Below are 13,583 nucleotides of genomic sequence, written 5' to 3' on the forward strand. Positions count from 1 at the left end.
AACTATACAAGTGGTACAGTAAATTCTCATCAGTGGTTAGGGAATGATATGTGACAGATAACTGAAAATTCTAGTTAGTTGTCCAAACTTTATAGCTTCTAACTAAATGCAATCTTAATTATTAATATAAGCCTGGCTGCAGGAAATAAATGCTTATGGAAGACTTGAGACTTGAGAGACATGATAACCTGAATATTACCTGTTGCAGGAACAGGGCCATCAGAAAGTTTTCTATGTAGATTGTATTTAGAGTTAGATTAATGGATGGGCCAGAAGATCCAGTCTAAAGGTACTAAGACATTATTGGCAATGTAATGCATTAGAGAAAATTGTATTCACCAAAACTTCTCTCAGAAATTAAGGTAGGAAGGCATACTCTGAAGAGCCATTGGGGTGGGGCATGAGACCCCAAATGAACGTTCTCCAGTAACCAGACAGTTGCTAAACTGCCTCCAAACCAGGGCAAGTGCAGTTAAAAGAGCACGCTTTGCTTCGAGGAGGCAGTGTGGGGCAAGAGCTCAGATGTTCAGGATAAAAGAGAGACTAACCTGCCAACTTCCTTCTAGCGTCCCAGGAAGTTTAATGGGGAACCAATTAATAGTAACCTGACTAGCCATTCACATGCCCTTGGTTCACCTCAGAAAGCATTATTTATTCCTTACAGAACTGCCTTTACTTAATAATGTTTGGAGTCATAGGTATACTACAAGAAACAGTCACATGAAACACAATATTCTATTGCAAAATTAAGAGCAAAGGATGCTTTTCATAAGATCCACAGTAAGTCATTTGGGAAACAACTGCTTTGTTTTTATCTTAAGGACATTATGCAACTTGCAACTGAGCATGTTTTCCCTTTTGCTTTGGATGCTAGGAAATTTAAGGGCCAGATTTGCCATCCCAGTCTTGAAATTGTACAAGCTCAGAGTATATACTTCTCCTTTTCTTATTTCTAGCTTCTATTTTCTTGGCTATTTTTTTCTTTCACTTGTACTCCTTCAATTTTTTATTTCAATCTTCCATATTATGAAAATATTTGAAAATTAGCTCTATTCCTTTATAACACTAGTTGGAGTTTCTGGTTCCAGCACCTCTTCACTTCCTCTTGGTTTATTCCCTCATTTTGATAGAGCACCCCCTCCAGTAGCTTCCTGAGACAAAGGGAAATGAGAAGTAATTTTTTGAGGTCTTGCTTATTTGAAATTATCTTATTCTACCTTCACACTTGATAGTTTAGCTGGTCACAGAAAATTCTTTTTTGTGTGCCAATTGGGCAAGGAAAAGTGGCTTTTTTGTTTGTTTCATTATGTTCATAATTTAGCTACTATAATACTATCATACTGATTCAATTATCAGAACAGAGAAATAACTCTGAACCACTTATCTGAACCTTAATACTATGTAATATATAAAAATTAACACTGTATGAAAAGAAACTTTAGAGTTCTGGCTTTATTTTTCCAAAACATTTGGATACCTATTTTTCTATGTTGTTTAACTTCCTTACTCTTTTCTCTTTTTTATTATAGATGTCATGTGACAAGATGGCATATATAGGACAATATTACTAACTTTTTTGGTATTTTGCTCCCTGTTGACTCATTCATTCATCATTCAATAAACATCTCTCCCTTTCTCAATTTCCCCATCTTGTTTCCTTTCTCTTCTCCATTGCCACTCTCCTTTCTTTCCTCTCTCTGAGAAAAATCCAAAAACTGAAGACCCGTAATTAACCAAAAGACAAATTAGGAGAGTAATTATTCCCTTGAGCCCATAGGTCAGATCCAGCCACCTGCATCTGCATTCTTTTTTTTTTTAATTATTTTATTTTTTTTGGCTGCGCTGTTAGTTGTGGCACGCGGGGTCTTCATTGAGGCATGTGGGATCTTTCCTTGCAGTGTGTGGGCTCTGTAGTTGTGGTACGTGGGCTCCAGGGTGCGTGGGCTCTGTAGTTTGCAGCACGCGGGCTCTCTAGTTGAGGCGTGTGAGCTCAGTAGTTGTGGCACATGGGCTTAGTTGCCTCACGGCATGTGGGATCTTAGTTCCCCAACCAGGGATTGAACCCCTGTCCCCTGCATTGGAAGGCGGATTCTTTACCATTAGACCTCCAGGGAAGTCCCTGAATCTGCATTCTTTTTTTTTTTAAGCCTTTATGTATTTTATTTTTTTGGCTGTGTCGGGTCTTAGTTGCAGCATGTGGGATCCTCATTGAGGCATGCGGGATCTTTTGTTGAGGTGCACTGGCTTCTCTCTAGTTGTGGCATGCAGGTTCTCTCTAGTTGTGGCACGCAGGCTCCAGGGCGTGTGGGCTCTGCAGTTGTGGTGCGTGGGCTCCAGAGCGTGTGGGCTCTGTAGTCTGCGGCACGCAGGCTCTCTTGTTGAGGCACGCAAGCTCAGCAGTCGTGGCATGCGGGCTTAGTTGCCCCGTGGCATGTGGGATCTTAGTTCCCCGACCAGGGACAGAACCCACATCCCCTGCATTGGAAGGCAGATTCTTTACCACTGGACCATCGGGGAAGTCCCTGCATCTGCATTCTTAAAGACAATTCTCTCCTCTACATGGACAGCTGTAATATCTGACTTAAAAATAACTTCTGAAGATTTCAACTATAAAGAATTGGGCTCAACACCGCTAATTATTAGAGAAATGCAAATCAAAACTACAATGAGGTATCACCTCACACCAGTCAGAATGGCCATCACCAAAAAGTCTACAAACAATAAGTGCTGGAGAGGGTGTGGAGAAAAGGGAACCCTCCTACACTGTGTTGGTGGGAATGTAAATTGGTGCAGCCACTATGGAGAACAGTATGGAGCTTCCTTAAAAAACTAAAAATAGAGTTACTATATGATCCAGCAATTCCACTCCAGGGCATATATCTGGAAAAGACAAAAACTCTAATTCGAAAAGATGCATGCACCCCAATGTTCATAGCAGCACTATTTACAATAGCCAAGACATGGAAACAAGCCAAATGTCCATTAACAGATGAATGGATAAAGAAGATGTGGTGTGTGTGTATGTATATATATATATATATATATATATATATATATTCACATATACACACACACACAATGGAATATTACTCAGCCATTAAAAGAAGGAAATAGTGCCATTTGCAGCACCATGGATGAACCTAGAGATAACCATACTAAGTGAAGTAAGTCAAACAGAGAAAGACAAATATTACATGATATCACTTATATGTGGAATCTAAAATATGATACAAATGAACTTATTTACAAAACAAAAACAGACTCACAGACATAGAAAACAAACTTATGGTTACCAAAGGGGAAGGTAGGCGAGGGATAAATTAGGACTTTGGGATTAACAGATACACACTACTATATATAAAATGGATAGGGACTTTCCTGGTGGTCCAGTGGCTAAGACTCCATGCTCCCAGCGCAGGGGGCCCTGGTTTGATCCCTGGTCAGAGAACTAGATCCCGCATGCCGCAACAAAGACCAGTGCAGCCAAATAAATAAATAAATATTTTTTAAAAGATATTTAAAATAGATAAACAACAAGGACCTACTGTATAGCACAGGGAACTATATTCAATATCTTGTAATAACCTATAGTGGAAAAGAATCCGAAAAAGAATATACATATGGCTAAATCACTTCACTGTACACCTGAAACTAACACAACTATAGTCAACTATACCTCAATTAAAAAATTTTTTAAAAGAATTGGGCTATGAGCAAGACACTGTGCCAAGTGCTTTAATCTCAAATTCTCCCTCATAGAGTTTTAATGAGACATGCATTTTGTTTCATTTTTTTATTCTGATTTTTATAGATAGGAAAACCGATGTTAAGAGAAATGAATTTGCCTGAAGTTTCATAGCTAAATGACAAAGGCAGTATTCAAATTTAGATCCAACTCTAAAACCTAGGTTTTTAAATGAGTTTTAAGTTTTAATCTAGTATTAACAATACTCTCAAAATTTACTTGAGAAAATCCAAGTCATTCTCAGATCACTCTCTGCTCAGCTTGAAACCATCCAAGTGAAAGTAAAATTTCATCCATTTAACAAATATTTCAGCTTCTTTTCTATGGAAGAGATGGTAATAAACAAATGAAGATGACATGGTCCTTGCCGTTGCTTATTTCAGGTGGGCAGAAACAATATTCCACTTTTAATATTCACTGAAAAGACTAAAATACAAGCTAGCAAGAGAAAATGTCTTAAGGATTTAGGCACATCAGGATATTTGGGGAGATGGACATAGGGTGAAGAAAAGTAAACATACATCAGGGAGATGGACTGAAACACAATAAAATCAAGCCTTTATGTTTTGTTTGTAACACTTCTACCCAATCATTTTAGAGTAATATATTCAAAATCTTAGGTTTGTTTCCATTACATTTTCCTTCCCACTAAAGTTATCATCCAGCTTACAATAACGGCCCCAAAACCAGTGTACCAGCTATGTTTTTTGAAGTCTTATTTCATTAATTTAATTTAAAATTCTATTTTCAGGAAAAGGATTGACTACAACGAGGCACAAGTCAGCTTTCTGGGGTGGTGGAAATGTTCTGCCTTTACTGTGGAAATGATTATATGACTGTGTTTGTCAAAATTCATAGATTTTATACCTAAAATGATGAATTTTACTACATGTAAATTACCTCAGTACACACCCAACTTAAAAAAAAAAAAGCCTGAACTCTTAACTACCCAGCTAAAAACAAAACAAAATTTAAAACACAATTTACAATTTAGGTACAAGACCAATTTTATTTTTATAAGTGAAGGAGGTCTAGTAATTTTTTGTATTTATTTATAATGCTAATAATCCAATATTATATAATTCAATAAATATATCAATATTTTAAGATAGGATATTAAAATGTTATATTTTTTAAAAATAAGGATTTGGATTGCAAAATATTTATTATAACCAAAATGTTGTTAAAGCAATGCTATTTTTTAAAAAATCTCAGAAAATAACAATCTAAGTCTGTTAAAAATTTCAAAGATTTAAACTTCCAGAATACTACCATAAATCCTGCTTACATAGTATGCTGAAAACTCCTCATTTAATACTTAAGGACAGAACAGGATAGAAAGCCCAGAGATAAGCCCACGCACATATGGTCACCTTATCTTTGATAAAGGAGGCAAGCATATACAGTGGAGAAAAGACAGCCTCTTCAATAAGTGGTGCTGGGAAAATTGGACAGCTAGATGTAAAAGTATGAAATTAGAACACTCCCTGACACCATGCACAAAAATAAACTCAAAATGGATTAAAGACCTAAGTGTAAGGCCAGACACTATCAAACTCTTAGAGGAAAACATAGGCAGAAAACTCTATGACATAAATCACAGCAAGATCCTTTTTGACCCACCTCCTAGAGAAATGGAAATAAAAACACAAATAAACAAATGGGACCTAATGAAACTTAAAAGCTTTTGCACAGCAAAGGAAACCATAAACAAGACCAAAAGACAACACTCAGAATGGGAGAAAATATTTGCAAATGAAGCAACTGACAAAGGATTAATCTCCAAGATTTACAAGCAGCTCATGCAGCTCAATAACAAAAAAACAAACAACCCAATCCAAAAATGGGCAGAAGACCTAAATAGACATTTCTCCAAAGAAGATATACAGATTGCCAACAGACACATGAAAGAATGCTCAACATCATTAATCATTAGAGAAATGCAAATCAAAACTACAATGAGGTATCATCTCACACCGGTCAGAATGGCCATCATCAAAAAATCTAGAAACAATAAATGCTGGAGAGGGTGTGGAGAAAAGGGAACACTCTTGCACTGTTGGTGGGAATGTAAATTGATACAGCCACTATGGAGAACAGTATGGAGGTTCCTTAAAAAACTAAAAATAGAACTACCATACGACCCAGCAATCCCACTACTGGGCATATACCCTGAGAAAACCATAATTCAGAAAGAGTCATGTACCAAAATATTCATTGCAGCTCTGTTTACAATAGCCAGGACATGGAAGCAACCTAGGTGTCCATCATCGGATGAATGGATAAAGAAGATGTGGCACATATATACAATGGAATATTACTCAGCCATAAAAAGAAATGAAATGGAGGTATTTGTAATGAGGTGGATGGAGTTAGAATCTGTCATACAGAGTGAAGTAAGTCAGAAAGAGAAAAACAAATACAGTATGCTAACACATATATATGGAATCTAAGGGGAAAAAAAAAAAAAGGTCATGAAGAACATAGTGGCAAGATGGGAATAAAGACACAGACCTACTAGAGAAGGGACTTGAGGATATGGGGAGGGGGAGGGGTGAGATGTGACAGGGTGAGAGAGTGTCATGGACATATATACACTACCAAATGTAAAATAGATAGCTAGTGGGAAGCAGCCGCATAGCACAGGGAGATCAGCTCGGTGCTTTGTGACCACCTAGAGGGGTGGGATAGGGAGGGTGGGAGGGAGGGAGATGCAAGAGGGAAGAGATATGGGAACATATGTATATGTATAACTGATTCACTTTGTTATAAAGCAGAAAGTAACACACCATTGTAAAGCAATTATACTTAAATAAAGATGTTTAAAAAAAAAATACTTAAGGACAAAAAATTACCAGCTAGCTTCATTACTGATAGATTCAACTGCGTTCTAAAACATAATTGTAGCTCAGCTTCCAAAAAGGGCAAAGAAAAAGAAATGATTGTTTTCAACAAAACTGGGTTTTAAAAAAACACTATTAAGAACACAGGAAAGGGTAATTAAGTGATGTCTCTTCTTTATTAAGGCTTCAATAGAAGCAAATACACCCAAGAAACTATTTACAAAGGACCCAGCCTCAGAATTGTTTTAGAGACCAAAGTCACTTCCCTGCCACTGGAATTTGGCTTGTAAAAATAGTACCAAATTACACATCAAACTTCTCAGATTTTTATGATTCCTACTTTAATACCCTCTGTTTTTATTCTCCCAGACATACCAAAGGCCACCAAGTCAATTTAAATTAGGAGAGGTAATGTAATTCCAAGCTCTGGAAACCCTAGAAGAAATATACTGTTTAACAGGAAGAGTTCTCTTGCCTTGATTAAAGTAATATATCTGTGGCAGATGTCATTTGTCAATCAAAAAATACATACCTGATTTTTTTCTAATATGGGAGAGGAATGTGTTTTTGTTTGTGGCTTTGATAAAAATACCCTTTTAAGTGTGTTGTGCTTGGTAAATTAACTTTTGGAAGAATGAACTATCCCTTAAGTGATAATATGTGACAACTCTCTGTAACAATTGCTCTCTCTCAAAGAAGCTCATCTTCCAAAATCTATCTTAAAATTTTCAGTTTAAAAGCTTGTCAGGCTTGACTATATCTCTTGAATGTCAATAAAAATCTGATTTTGTCCATGTGTTTTTCTGAATGTTTTCTAATGTTTTTATCTTTAATAATACGTAACAATGAAAAACAGCATAAATATCTCTGAGACAGAAAGTATGCAAAGCATTACTTTGTTAGGAATGACTATGTTCTGGATATTAAAGGACAATTAACTTGCTAAAAACAAATGCTCTGAAACTGTTCATGAAAAAATGCTGAAGGATTGGCATAATGATATCCATGATAACTGTATAAGGTGTCCTAGGATGCAGAACAGTGCCAATTAGGCAAAAATTACTCCAAGAATTTTTATTCTTTCTGAAATGGTAACCAAGTAAATAAATTTAATAAACAGTATTTATTAAAAGTACATAGATCATGGAAGTACTTTTAAATAAGCAATCTCTGGGATGTGGGTTCACAAGACTCAACCAAGTGAAATCCCTGCAGTGAGTTCCTTCTTTTGGGGGGAGGGGTAGAGAGGTTAGAGTTCTAAAATGACAGTGACAATGATGGCAGGAGTCAAGAGTAAACGATAAGAAAGGTTGGTCCTAAGGAGGGAGCTGAGAGAAGGGAAGCTTATGGGCTCGCTGGGCTGTACCATCAGGGCTTGGTGTCTTCAAAGATGTCAAGGAAGAGGATGAACAAGGAGTCAGGTAAGACTTGCTAGTGTGGTGGGAATTAGTTCAAAGAGTTACACGCATAGAAAATCAGAATGCTTGGAGTATAATTAGGAGGCTGGTAAGTTATTCTAAGGAAGAAAATGGCTGTGTTGTGTGTGCTATTGGGAAAGGGATTCTGAGTTGGTTACTGATAGTCAAACACCTGCACTAATTAGGTATGTTCATCTGGTATGAGTGGGGTGAACTTTGATAGACATTCCAGGTGAGGGGGGAAAAGATCCAGGGTTAAAGCTACTTTGCGAAACCTAGAGTGGGAGGGAGACATTGTGAAATAACATTAAAAGCATGAGCTTTGGAAATCAAATGGATCTGAATGATAATTTATTTATTAACCAGATATTTGGTCAAATATTATTCTGGGCGTTTCTGTGAGGTGGGTTTTCAATGAGATTAACACTTAAATTGGTAAACGACTAAAGTAGATTGCCCTGTATAACGTAGGTGGCCCTCAGTCAGTTCAAGGCCTGAAGAGACAAAAAGGCTGACTCTCCTCCGATTAAGAGGGAATTCTTCTTGCCTCATGGCCTTCAAACTGGAACATCGGCTTTTTCCCGCCTTTTGGACCCAGAATGGAATGATACCTTTGGCTCTCCTGGGTCTCCAGATTGCAACTCACCCTGCAGATTTTGGGACTTGCCAACCTCCATAAGCAAATGAGCCAATTCCTTATATCCTTATAATAAATCTCTCTATATATGTATATATTATATATACACATATATCCACATCCTATTGGTTCTGTTTCTTTGCAGAACCCTCATACAACCTGGGTTCAAATCATGGCTGCTTCTTAATAACTGTGTGACCTTAAGCAAGCCCTTTAACCTCCCTGAGCCTACAAAATGGAAATAATTAAAAATCCATTTAGCACAGGATTGTAACAAGGATTAACTGAAATAATTTCACAAAGCATTGAGCACAGTATCTGACACATAGTGATCAATAAATGGAAGTTGTTGTCGACATTATTTTTATTATTATTATAGAAGGCTCTCTTTTGAGGAAAAAATGCAGGTAAAACAGGACCTAAAGATGTATTTTTGGTGAGGGTGGTAGGAACGTGTGCAGGAATTGTCAAAGCTTTACCTAGTCAACAGCAAAGAGTCCCTTGTTCTTTCCTTCTAGTGTTCTCCCCTATTTTCACGAAAGCTACTTCTCTGTTTCATCTCTCTCATGTAACTCTTTGTATGGGAAAATTCAGCTGAACCACTTTCTAAAACCCTAATTAAAATCTTGTTAAAAAATCTTCCAAATATACATCACTTTTTCTTGACTTAAACACAGTGGATGTAAAAATGTGGCCCTTCTGATTTAGGATGTTGCAGTGGTACTGAGTTTTTACAGAAAATATTAGTAATCACCGTAATGCACAATGTATTTTCAAAACTAAATCTCTCATAGCAATTTATTTTGCTGTCAGCCTTTCATAAAATTAAGTGTGGCATCAATTCCAGTTTACTAAGAGTTTTGGCTAGTAACATTTTACTGTAAAAATCCCCTCCCTTTGACAATTTTAAGGAAGAGAATAATATCTTCATTTTATATTCTTAAATCTTTTCTCAGGATAAGCATGAAATATCATTGTGCAGAAACTGCTTCCATTTCAAATGTAAACATTTCATTTAGCAACCAGTGTTAACTATCCACAGATGCAGTAGAGGTTCTGAAATTCCCATTTTTTAAAAGAGTAAAGACTGGCCAACTCCTCTGTGAAAAGAACCTGACTAATGCCAGTGTGTGGATTAGTTCTGGCCTGGAGAGCAGACAAAGTTCTATCACCTTGAATCTAAAACTACAGCACACTACTGAGATCCCAAAATAACTTAAGAGTCTGGTCGTTGGTTTTATTTTCCTTGGCTCCTTCCTCATGGGTGGTGGCGGTGGGACTGGGGGAGAGGTTAAGGTGGGCCTGGAAAAGAAGGGAACTGTGTCCCCTACAGCAGCAATATAGGTCCACTAACCAGTCCTCTCAACTATAAAAAAAACTCGCCCTTCCCAAAATGGGCAATCTGGTTTGGAAAACTCACATTTACTCAATGAAACAAAACTACAAAAACTGTAGCTCTTACTACATGCTAGCCCTATTCTAGATGCTAGAGATACAAAGATAGATACTAGTTCATAGCCCCAAGAGTTTAGTCTAGTGGGAGAAACATGTAAGTGAACAATCACAGCACAGTGAACAACCGAATAACAGATGTGACTCAAAGAAAGCAGGGACAACTTGGGGAAAGGGAAGACTTCACAGAAATGCTAACAGGCTGTCTTCAGGATGCAGGTGGTCCATTCCAAGGTTAAGTATTTTTAAAGCAAGAACTCAACTTCCAGACTAAAAACCTTAATTTCTGAACGTGAAAACTTTACATTCAGGTTCTTATAATCTATTATATACACACACAACAATAACCCACACAAAGGGAAATTAGCTCAGTTTGAGAACATGATTCATCATCATTCACACCTGCTCAATTTAAGTCCCTCCCTAAATACGCATTACACTGAGGAATATGTGGTAGCAACTCCCCAAAATTAGGACAGAGAGACTTTTGTTGCTATAGAACAATATAAAACACTACGCATACCTCTGGATGTATTCAGTTGTTGGATTGTAAACTGTTAGTCCTTTTTAAACTCTGTTAAGATGGATACCGAATAAGGAATAATGCCCTAAACTCTTGCAGTTTCCATATTTACATCTGAAAAATCTCCAATTTACCAAGGCCAATGTGGTATTTCTGGGGAAAAAAATGAAAACTACACATTTGATTTATGGACTTCTATCATTCATTCATGTCATAATCCTAAAAGTTACCTTTATTCCACAACTTTCCACCATTTCTTTCTAAGAAAAGGACATATGAAAAGGTTTTTTTTTTTTAAGGTTATAGCCTTCAAAAACTTGAAATATGAATTTGAATGATCCAACAATTAGAAAATGTTCCCCTACTACCATCTGACATTCCCAGTTTATCATGCTATTTAATATTCTTTTGTAACATCGAACACCCTTCACCTAACAAGGTCAAAGGTTCCTTGAACACTGTTTTATAAGCTGCCTACAGAGACAATCCCTGTGAAACCAGAGGATGCCACACCAACAGAAAGCAGGTCACTGTGATACGGCAGAGCGCTCCGCAAAGTCAAAATTGTAGTTCACTTTACGCTGACGGCTTCTTTCCAGAACTCCCTCCCCGCCCCCGGCCTCCCCCCGCCCCAAAGAACGGGAAAGTGTCGATTTTATAAGACGTCTGGCACTGCTTTCTTTGAAACGAAGCTTTTATCTGATTCCTGGAAGGTCACCTCGGTACTCAGGATGCAGTGCCTGGGTTTTTGACCATGGGCGTTGGCTCCTCAACCGGTGACCTTCAGGCCTCTGTGCTTAGCCCGACCCCTGGACGGCCTTCACACCACCGAAGGCACCATCCCTACCACTGCCACTGATTCAGACACGGCGGCTCAGTGGGGGCCCGGCCGCCCCCCCAAACCACTGTTGGCGACGCTGGCCAAGCCCGGGGCCCCGCTCAGAAAGGCTGAGCGACCGCCCCACCGAGGTCACCTAGGACCGACGCCCCGATGGGCTCGGTCCACACCGCCTGCCCGAGCCCTCGCCGAGCCCTGTTCTGACTTCAGTCCACACCGCACCCCATCCACCAGGTAACTTTTCAGAACCCTGGCCCTCTCTGGGAAGTCCCGAGTCGCATCCAGGAGGGAACCCCAATTCGTTTATTGAACGCCTACGCTGAGCTCAGGGCTGGGCTGGCACGCGGAGGAGACCCTTCGCCCTGGCCTAAGGAAGCGCCGGCGTTCCAGCGGCTCGGGCCGGGACCCGTCCTCCAGGAGGACCAACAACGGGGCAGCAAGGGACCGGGAGAACCGCGCCCCCAGCCCCCATGTCCCTTCTGCCCGCCTTTACCTCGCCGGACCCCACCAGGGCAGCCGGAGCTAAAATTAGAAACGAGCGCGACGCGCGCTCACGTGCACTCTGCGCAACGGGGCCAGGGCCACTGCCCGGGTGAGTCACGGCTCCGCCCCCACCCGCCGAGGACGCGCTGACGTCAGCCGCTTCCCCGAAAGGTGACGTAAGCGCGCCTCGGGAAGGCCGCTAGGCCGGCTGTAGAACGTTCACTGAGTTTCGATGCCTTAAAGGGACCAGTCCTCAGATCGTGAAAGACGTGGGGAGATGACCCCAATCACCCATCCGTAGAGTCGGAGCCCTTTTTATATCCCTTTGTACTGAGAAAAGTTGATTGTTGAGATAGGGATGAAAAAACGAGAGCAACTGAGCCTCATCGGAGTCTCCCAGAAGCCCCAGAACCTCCTCCTGGAAGCCCTCCTTGATTAACCAGAATCTGATCTTGACCCAAAAGTCAAAGTTTTCCGTGGCCCTTGACTTCCTACCCCTTCGCTTATAGCCTCTGCCCATATGCTTAACACCTCTACTGATGAGAAAGGCTGTGGTTTGAATGTTTATTGATGTTAATTCATCAACTTGGGCCAGCTTGGCCCTTTTGTCACTGTTTTTGACTGTATCCAAACTCTCTTATTAGTTGTGTGACCTGAAACAAGAAACTCTAGATGTGAAATTTGTGAACTGGTATCCAATCCTCCTTTTATGCTTATGTTGCCTGTGGAAGCTCCCAGAGGTAGGAACCCTGTCCAGTGCTTCATCATTCAGTACTGTCGCATCCTCACAGGGAGCTAACAATTCACTGAGGTTTACTATGTGACAGATATGTTCGTTATCCTCCCTCCCCTGTCTCCTCTCTGAGGTGGATGTTATTGTTCCCATTTTACGGATGAGGAAGGAAATCAAGGCACAGCAGGGTTAAGTATGCTTCCCTAGGTTACACAGCTAAAGACTAGCAAACTGAAAGTCACTTCCAAGTCAGCTGGACTCCAAGTCAATGTTTCTGGTGATAAAGGTGAGCTGTGAAATGTATGTTTTGTTCTGGGTGTATTGAGTCCCATAGAACAGCTTTCACCCTTTAATGCAATCCCAGTGCTTCTGAACAAGTAACTCAGAAGTAACCCCCGCCTGAAGATGCCCAGAGCAGGAGGGCTGGGCCTCAAGGCCTGGCAGACAGTAAGGTGGGTGAGAAGGCGCTCCCTCTCAGGTGCCTGTCCTGTACTTGCAGGACCCTGAGAGCAAGTGCCTCCTTGAGGTTTTCGCCCTAGGCATCTCACTCACCGCACCCTAGTCCCAGCCCTGCCACACCTACCCTTGACTGTTTTTTCTCTCTTGAAACTAGAGAGGACATCCTGCTTACTGCAACCTGGCCTGGCACACTAGTGGCCAGTTCTACCCAAGTGCAGAAGAAACACCTTGTTTCTCCTCCATCATAATCCCCTCTCTATAAAGCAACAGAAAATTTCCTATTGGAACAGTATAGTCATGCCAAGAACAAATGAGATGACAACAGCTTCTTAAAGTTTTGAGCAAAATAATGCTGCCTGTGTACTGGAAATGAAGCCACTGTTACCTTCTGACAATCATTATTGGTCCTTGGCTGAGTGTCACAAGCCCATCCTCAGGCCACACCTGCCAGA

General features: G+C 40.1%; 1 long non-coding RNA gene across 1 annotated transcript in view; it reads right to left on the reverse strand.

Moving 5' to 3' along the window:
* Positions 1-12,048, reverse strand: part of LOC133087882 (uncharacterized) — a 55,700-nt gene extending 43,652 nt beyond the window's left edge. The window contains exon 1 of the long non-coding RNA XR_009700464.1: positions 11,950-12,048. This is a non-coding gene — a long non-coding RNA (uncharacterized LOC133087882). The remainder of the gene's footprint in view (positions 1-11,949) is intronic.
* Between the last annotated feature and the right edge of the window lie 1,535 nt (positions 12,049-13,583).

This window comes from Eubalaena glacialis, chromosome 3, assembly GCF_028564815.1.
Source record: "Eubalaena glacialis isolate mEubGla1 chromosome 3, mEubGla1.1.hap2.+ XY, whole genome shotgun sequence".
NCBI lineage: Eukaryota > Metazoa > Chordata > Mammalia > Artiodactyla > Balaenidae > Eubalaena > Eubalaena glacialis.